At 40.1% G+C, this 7,614-nt stretch overlaps 1 non-coding gene across 1 annotated transcript; it reads right to left on the bottom strand.

Annotated features, from left to right (window-relative positions):
• Positions 1 to 6,762: 6,762 nt before the first annotated feature.
• Positions 6,763 to 6,877, bottom strand: LOC125263863. Its single transcript, XR_007183931.1, has one exon. It is a non-coding gene; the product is annotated as a U5 spliceosomal RNA (small nuclear RNA).
• Between the last annotated feature and the right edge of the window lie 737 nt (positions 6,878 to 7,614).

Below are 7,614 nucleotides of genomic sequence, written 5' to 3' on the forward strand. Positions count from 1 at the left end.
GGCTACTGATCATATAGGAGCGTTCCATTGCACTTTGTCCCATTACTATCGCTGGAGTCCTCCACCGTTTTTCCTCATCCAGCTTAACAAGGACTGAATCTCCTGGCCTCAACAGAGGTAAGTTTCTCACTCCATGCCTTCTATTAAAATAGAATACGTGTTGTTGCTTAGCAGCATCATCTTGTGTCCGTATCAGTCTCTGATCCGGCCACTTCGGAATGAAGTTGCGATTGAGAGTTGGTAATGTATTCCTGAGTCTCCGTCCCATCAAAAGCTCTACTGGACTCACTCCAGTTGATGCATGTGGGGTCGTTCTGTAGCTCAGCCACACTAATACTGGGTCTTTTTGTCGTAGGATGGCTTTTGCTGACGTTCTTCATGTCCATTGCTTGAGGGGTGATGTAGGCTTGATGTTACATGCACAAAATCAAACTCGCAGCTAAATGACTGTAATGTTTTGCTTGTGAATTGAGGGCCATTATCCGAAATGACTACTTCTGGGATGCTGAATCGTGTGAATGTTGTTTTGAGCTTGATGACGATTTGTTCAGCTGTGGTGTTTGATACGTGTAGGATTTCCAAGAATCTGGAATAACAGTCAGAGAGTACAATGTAGTTTTTCCCTTAGTACTCACATAAATCTACCGCCAGGCACTGCCATGGTTTATCAGGTAAAGGAGTTGGGCTCAGAGGTTCTTTTCTCTGTGTTTTTCTGTGTTTGCAGCAGAAATTGCACTTTTCAATTTTCTGTTTTAGTTCTGAGGATAGTCCTGGCCATTATATGGATATCTGTGCTCTCTCCCTACATTTGGTCAAGCCCAGGTGTCCTTCATGAATTTGTTCGATAATGTCTCCTCGAAGAGACTCTGGTATGATGTCTCAGACAATTCACTCTTGAATGCATGAAAGTCTCTTACCAAGGAGTGTATATCTTGGGCATGTTCAGGCCATCCAATTCTAATTAAGTGTTTCACTCTCAGCAATTTCTCATCTTGTTGGATTGCATCATGAATTTAATTTATTTTTCTTTTTGAAGCAGGCAGACAATTGTGTTGACATAGCAGCTGGCGTCCACTTCGGTGGTGCTGTCCACAGTGCCACTTTGTGGGCTTCATGATAAGATGTCTGCTACAACAAGTACCTAGAACATACTCAGCTGTCACATTAAATCTCATTAGTCTGAGTTAAAGTCTCTGGCATCTGGTCGGTACAGTGTCCAAATCTTTACAGTTCATCAAAGGAACCAGCAGTGTGTGGTCCGTAATGAGTTTGAAAAGTCCCATTCCGCTTAGATATTTGCTGAAATGTTCGCATGCCCAGACTCCTGCGAGACACTCTTTCTCTATCTGTGCGTAATGACGTTCAGCACTAGTGAGGGATCGCGAGCAGTATGCCACAGGTTTCCAGCAGTCTCTGCGTTCCTGGAGTAGCACTCCTCCCAAGCAATAACTGCTTGCATCAGCAGGTACAGTTGTTGGCTTCTCTGAATCATAAAATGACAATACTGGCGATGTCATAAGAGCTTCCTTTAGTTGTTGAATTGCTCACTCCTGTGCTGAGTCCCAAGTCGATGCTGTTTCAGTTCGTAGGAGTTCGTAGTGGGCCTCCCAGCACTGCCAGGTGGGATATATATTTTCCCATGTAGTTAATCATCCCCAGCTTTGGGGCTTTGAGTTCAGTGGTTGAGTTCAGACTCTGGGTCTACTCGGACTAGTACAGTGCATGGATAAATGTCTCCGCTTTTTCCACTTTGCTCTTGGGTTCGCTGGTGAAACTGCGCCCTCGTGTTTAACGTTGGTCTGCGGTACAAAATGGTCATTGTATTTCTTCAAAACTGCCTCAAAATCATCTACGTTCTCTCTTTCATTGAAAACGAATGATTTGTAAATATTTTCTGCATCGTTTCCCCTTGCGTAAATCAACAATCACTAGAATGGTCCCATCCTCTTTTGTGAGCTCGGCAACCGTTCTGTATCTCACAAAATGCTGCAGCCATGATGGCCATTCTCTCGCCTTGTCAGATGTAAAGTTGTCCGGCGGCTTGAAAAGTGCCATTTTCGGGCTTGTAGTTCTCTCTTTATGTGGCCACTTCTGACACCACATCAAGAAAGGAGGCTGACGATGACTCTTTCTTTAGTTTAATAATGAAAACAATAAAAGAACAGAGTCCAGATACACAAGTGCATGCTTACATTACATGTATTTTTTTTTTTCTTAAAAGGGCTTCATACAGAGTATTGTGTATGTAAGGTCACATACACAATATTCTGACAACATGTCTTCCATTACTCACTTACAATATATTACATTATTATTTTACAGAAAGTAATCATGTAAACATAATATCCCACATGGAAAAAACCTATATAAACATATATGTTTCAATATAGGTTTTGATATAGGTTTTACATATATGTGACATATATAAAATTGGCCGTTTTCCTATATTATATGTACATATATGTACATATATGCACACATATATGTACACATTTATGCACACATATATGTACACATATATGTACACATATATATATATATATATATATACACATATATGTACATATATGTACACATAATATAGGAAAACGGCCAATTTTATATATGTCACATATATTAAAAACCTATATCAAACCTATATTGAAACATATATGTTTATATAGGTTTTTTCCATGTGGGACCAATTTCACGTGTTCGTGTAGCGGTGTGTTTTCTGCGTTGTGTCGTAATCAAAGACAGACTGCGAAAAATCTTGCCATCAGGTCCTCACTTTATTCTGTATAACACAAATGGCAATATATGAGGACTTGTGCAGCATACAAACAGCATGCGGCAGCAACGCACAACGCTGAGAAAGAGAGATATTAAAAGTAACTTAAGTAAAGAAAAATAATCAACGAAACATCTGAATGTACATCACAGAGGGGTTTTGGATTACAATCATACAAATATATAATGTGAATTCAGCTGTTACATGAAACATGGCCTTAATTGAATCACCGCAAAAACTTTGTGCGACCTACCGCTGTGATGTCTCATGCAGACTGGGAAGCAGCAAAGTGTCAACACCCCAAGTCAGCATGGCGGCAGGAAACCCCAAATATGGTCATGGCAAGTGGAATCACAAAATAATTGTCTAAATACATAACTGCTACATTCGCACATACATAAGTTCTTGCATAATTTTTTTCGTTAATTCTTAGTTTTTGCCTTGATAATAGAAAATATGAGCTAGGCATCATGTATGACAGTCAAAAATGAGATATGAGCTACAAAATGACCAGATCCTGCCATTAGCTATATAGAAGACATATCTTGTATGTATAGGGCATATATATGGATATGAAGAAGCAATACAGGAGACCTATATTTCCTGTATATGCACATATATGCACCTCAATTTTGCCTATATGTGGCATATATACACATATATGCAGTATATATAAGCATATATGCAGCATATATACAGCATATATGCAGTATATATGCGCATATATGCAGCATATGTATAGCATATATGCAGTATATATGCGCATATATGCAGTATATATGCGCATATATGCAGTATATATGCGCATATATGCAGCATATATATAGCATATATGCAGTATATATGCGCATATATGCAGCATATATATTATCATATATGTGCATATATGCAGCATATATGTACATATTGTCATGATCACCGTCTGTTCCTGTCAGTTCCCGGACTACATCTCCCATCATCCTCTCTGCCACTCACCTGCACACACTTCACACTAATCACTAATCACCACACCCAGCTGCAGCTCATTACACGGACTATAAAAGACTCATACACACACCACCTCACTGCTAGGTCTTGTTTTCCCTGTGTTGCATTACCAAGCATTATATCCTGTCTGCCTGTCCTGTGTTACCGTTCCTGCCTGTTTCCTGTTTGTTGACCCGTTGCTGCCTGTCCTGACCATCGCCTGCACCCTGACTACGATTCTGCCTGTTCCTTGTTGTTCCCGTTTGCTCCCGTTTGACCCTGCCTGTATGACAACGCTCACTGTAAATAAAGCTTTGCATTTGGATCCCTACCTGAGTCCCGCCTTCGTTACACATATACACTGCATATAGGTTTCATATATGCGCATATATCCACATATAGGTTCTTTCCATGTGGGACTACTTGCCACTAGAAGACCATCAGGTAAGGAAGATGGCATAGGTGACTCCACTGACACCCACTTTCACTTGCACAAGTCCATCCAGGACTACAGTACATCCTGCTGGCACAACTTCTGGTTGGTTTCCTTTCAGCTTTACACATCCCACAGTTCCAATGGAAGCTTGTTGGTTCCTCTTCTCTAATACATTTATGACAGCTTGATAGCCATAGAAGAGTGACTTGCAAGCAGAGTTTTCTCCTTGAGTGCAATCGGCATACAACACATCAAGTGAATTTGTTCCAATTAGAATTTGTAGTACATTCGTCAAATCAGGAACTATCAATGCCAGGGTGGGGACTTCAGCTTCCATACCAAGGAAATATTTGGGAAACTTTAGATTTAGCTCCACATAACCCAGGTAAGGTACAGCCTGGCCATTTGCTCCTTCAACTCTTAACAAATGTTCCAATGAGTTCATGGGAAGTCTATATCTTTCATAATAGGACCTAGGAATGGTGGTAACCTGTGATCCAGTATCTAGAAGACAGCTGACTTCTTTTCCTTCAGTTTGAATCCTGGCAGTACACCTGGTTCCCACCAATCCTGCAAAATGTGTATCCAGTGAGGTGAAGTTTTCCAAGTGGATTGTTCCTCTTGTGGCTAATGGGACACTAGTACATTTTAAATTAGACACTGGAGCAAAAGTTAACTCAATTAACATCAGGTATGTGAAAGCTTTGAAAGAAAGACCTCTAATTCAAAAACGCACAGCTCCCTTCAAAGCCTACAATGGACAACCAATTGAAACACAAGGAGTATGTAGACTAAAAATACAAGTAAAAGGACATTTTGATGTTTGTTGTAGTTCCAAATGGCCATAAACCTCTTCTAGGAGAGCTTGTGAAGACCTTCAGTTGGTTAAAAGAGTTAAAAGAGACTACGATAATTTAATGACTACCGTTCTAAAAGAGGAAAATCCAATTCATACATCTTGTTCAAACAGAAGATTGTCAGATATTACAGAGGTAAATTGATGGAGTTTGCTTAACACTGCAGAAATGTATCATAAACAGTCAAACATGGAACTGCCTCCCTTGGATGTGCCAACTTATGTGATGCTATCCCCAGAAATGCCCTCTGTTGATGTGCCACCTCCTGAGATGTTATCTTCTGATATGCCTACCCCTGAAGTCCAGTCCCCTTAACTTGATTTATCTGTACCAAAGACTGACATTCCATTTTTACGGAGATCTAATTTGATTGGAAAACCACCTGTTCGAGAGGACATATAAAAAATATATAAAAAAGGAAAAGGGAAATGTTTAGTGAGAAAAAAATAATAATACTAGGTAGGATGAACACATTGTTGTCTTTCCATTCTTCTTTGTATACCCTATTTTAGCTGTCAACTTTCCTCTTTAGACTCTTTGATAGTGCCATTTTCTCTCACCAGCTAGCTTAAATGTTAACATCACTCTGCATATAACGTAATAGCGTTCCTCCAGCATGCAAACAATTAAAACAAAAATGCAGTTTAATACATGAGGATGCCATTGAATAATTCTGAGTGTAAAAGTAGGCCATGTCAAATAATTATTACAATAAGTTAGGCTCCATTGTGTAACAAGCAAATTAAAATGATACACATTTATTATTCACAATATGGAAAGAGGAAATAAAACATAGTTTGTTAAGAGCATGACTCAAACATGCCATTTATGGGCTTATTCAAGTCTCTTTTAACTCTTTTATTTTTTGAATTATTTTTATCCATTCCACATCTTCCACATATGTGTGTTTTAGCAAGGCAGTCTGTGTTGCAAGTTGGTGAATGAAGATACTTGCCAGGTTATGTGTCACTACTCTGCTTTATTAATTTATCCAGTGTAAAACCTGGACACAGCCACACAAATTATGCTTTTTTTAATGACTGTCCTAACTACAGGATTTAACACAGAGTAACAGCTCACTACCAATTACAAAAGACACTGTAACAGTCTGTCACAGGCAATTCTAGTTGCATTTTTCATCAATTAATTTCTTAAATTATCCTTTGACAATGTTCTGGCCTGCAGTCCAGTGTCGAAAATTTTTTTTGGCCCTATGCCAAACTTACTTGCCGACCCCTGCTCTACTGCAATATTCTGGGTAAACACTAGTGTAGCTGGAGCCCACAGATCTTGCCTCTTACTCTCCAGAGCCAGTAACTCCTTCCTCCCATCTTCGAAGGTCAGTTGTTGGTTCCTCCCGACCTGAGACCATAGATTTTGCTGAATGGGTCCCTCTCGTAACTCCATCACGAACTTAGCAGCATGTCTCCTCCCTCCAAGCCGGTGTTATCTCGCCGCTTCAACCTGGAAAACAACTCAAACAATCTGAGAGCAAAAGCCCTAATAGACTGTGTAGCTTCCTGTCTATAATTAAAAAAACTGTGCCTTCAAAGTGGCAACTGGAGTATTATCACTATACAGTTCCATCAATAATGTAAACACTTTCTTGCCAGAAGGCTTGACCACTGTGGGCAAGCTCAAACGTGCACCCAGGCATCTGGCAGTGCATTGGGTCTCGACTACGTTGGCAGAAGCCCACAGCCAAATTCACTCTGCTTTTAACGCTCCTGCGTAGCTCTGCTGTGAGCAGAGCCCCCCAAAATACAGAACACTCACAAAGGTTCCTCTCCATGAAGCCTTTAGTAAAAGTCGAAAGATTTATATGATAATGAAGAGAAACTCAAGCTGTATCTCCGCCCCCTTGGGCCTGCATGCTCCCTCTACTATGCCACTATGCTCACCGAGGGCAATCTAGAATGCAAACTCCTACCAGCATGCTTTTCATCAGCTGGTCACTTGCTGGTCATCATGCAAAATTTTGTCATGGGCACCTCTCAGCATTCCATAACAAACAGTTTTATTTCAAAATTATAAATCCTCTATCACTTTTATTCAGCTTTGACGAAACTCCCCTCAGCTAGGGCATCTTTTTGAATTGACTAGCAGCTTTGTCACCTGACCTGAATATTGTGCACTGATTCGTTAAAACGGACTTATCGGTTTCTGTACACAAACAACGAGAGTGCTTGTCGGTTTCTGCTGTAAAACGTGAACTTGTGATGCCTTGACAGTGGATAATACCGGCTTTTCTGACAAAACGTATTTAGGGTTCGGAACGTGCTATATGTGGATAATAACGCACAGCATTCAGTTAATTTCTTTTTTAAAAGTGCCGTTTATCAGTTTTTGCAAATGAACTCTTCATGTTTTAATCAGAGACTTCAGAGTTCGGCATTAGATGATTTGTTAATGGCATTTAATAGATTACACTTTCAATAAAATATTTGCAGCTGGTGTGTAAAAGGTACTTTCGTGGCATTTACACCGTTTTGACCAGCAGTTGTGCTGCTTGGGGCAATAGCATGCCTCTGTATCTCCTCTTTAGTATAGTGGATAGTATCTCTGCCTGTCACACAGAAGACTGG

The sequence above is a fragment of the Megalobrama amblycephala genome, linkage group LG2 (assembly GCF_018812025.1).
Source record: "Megalobrama amblycephala isolate DHTTF-2021 linkage group LG2, ASM1881202v1, whole genome shotgun sequence".
In the NCBI taxonomy this organism is placed as follows: Eukaryota; Metazoa; Chordata; class Actinopteri; order Cypriniformes; family Xenocyprididae; genus Megalobrama; species Megalobrama amblycephala.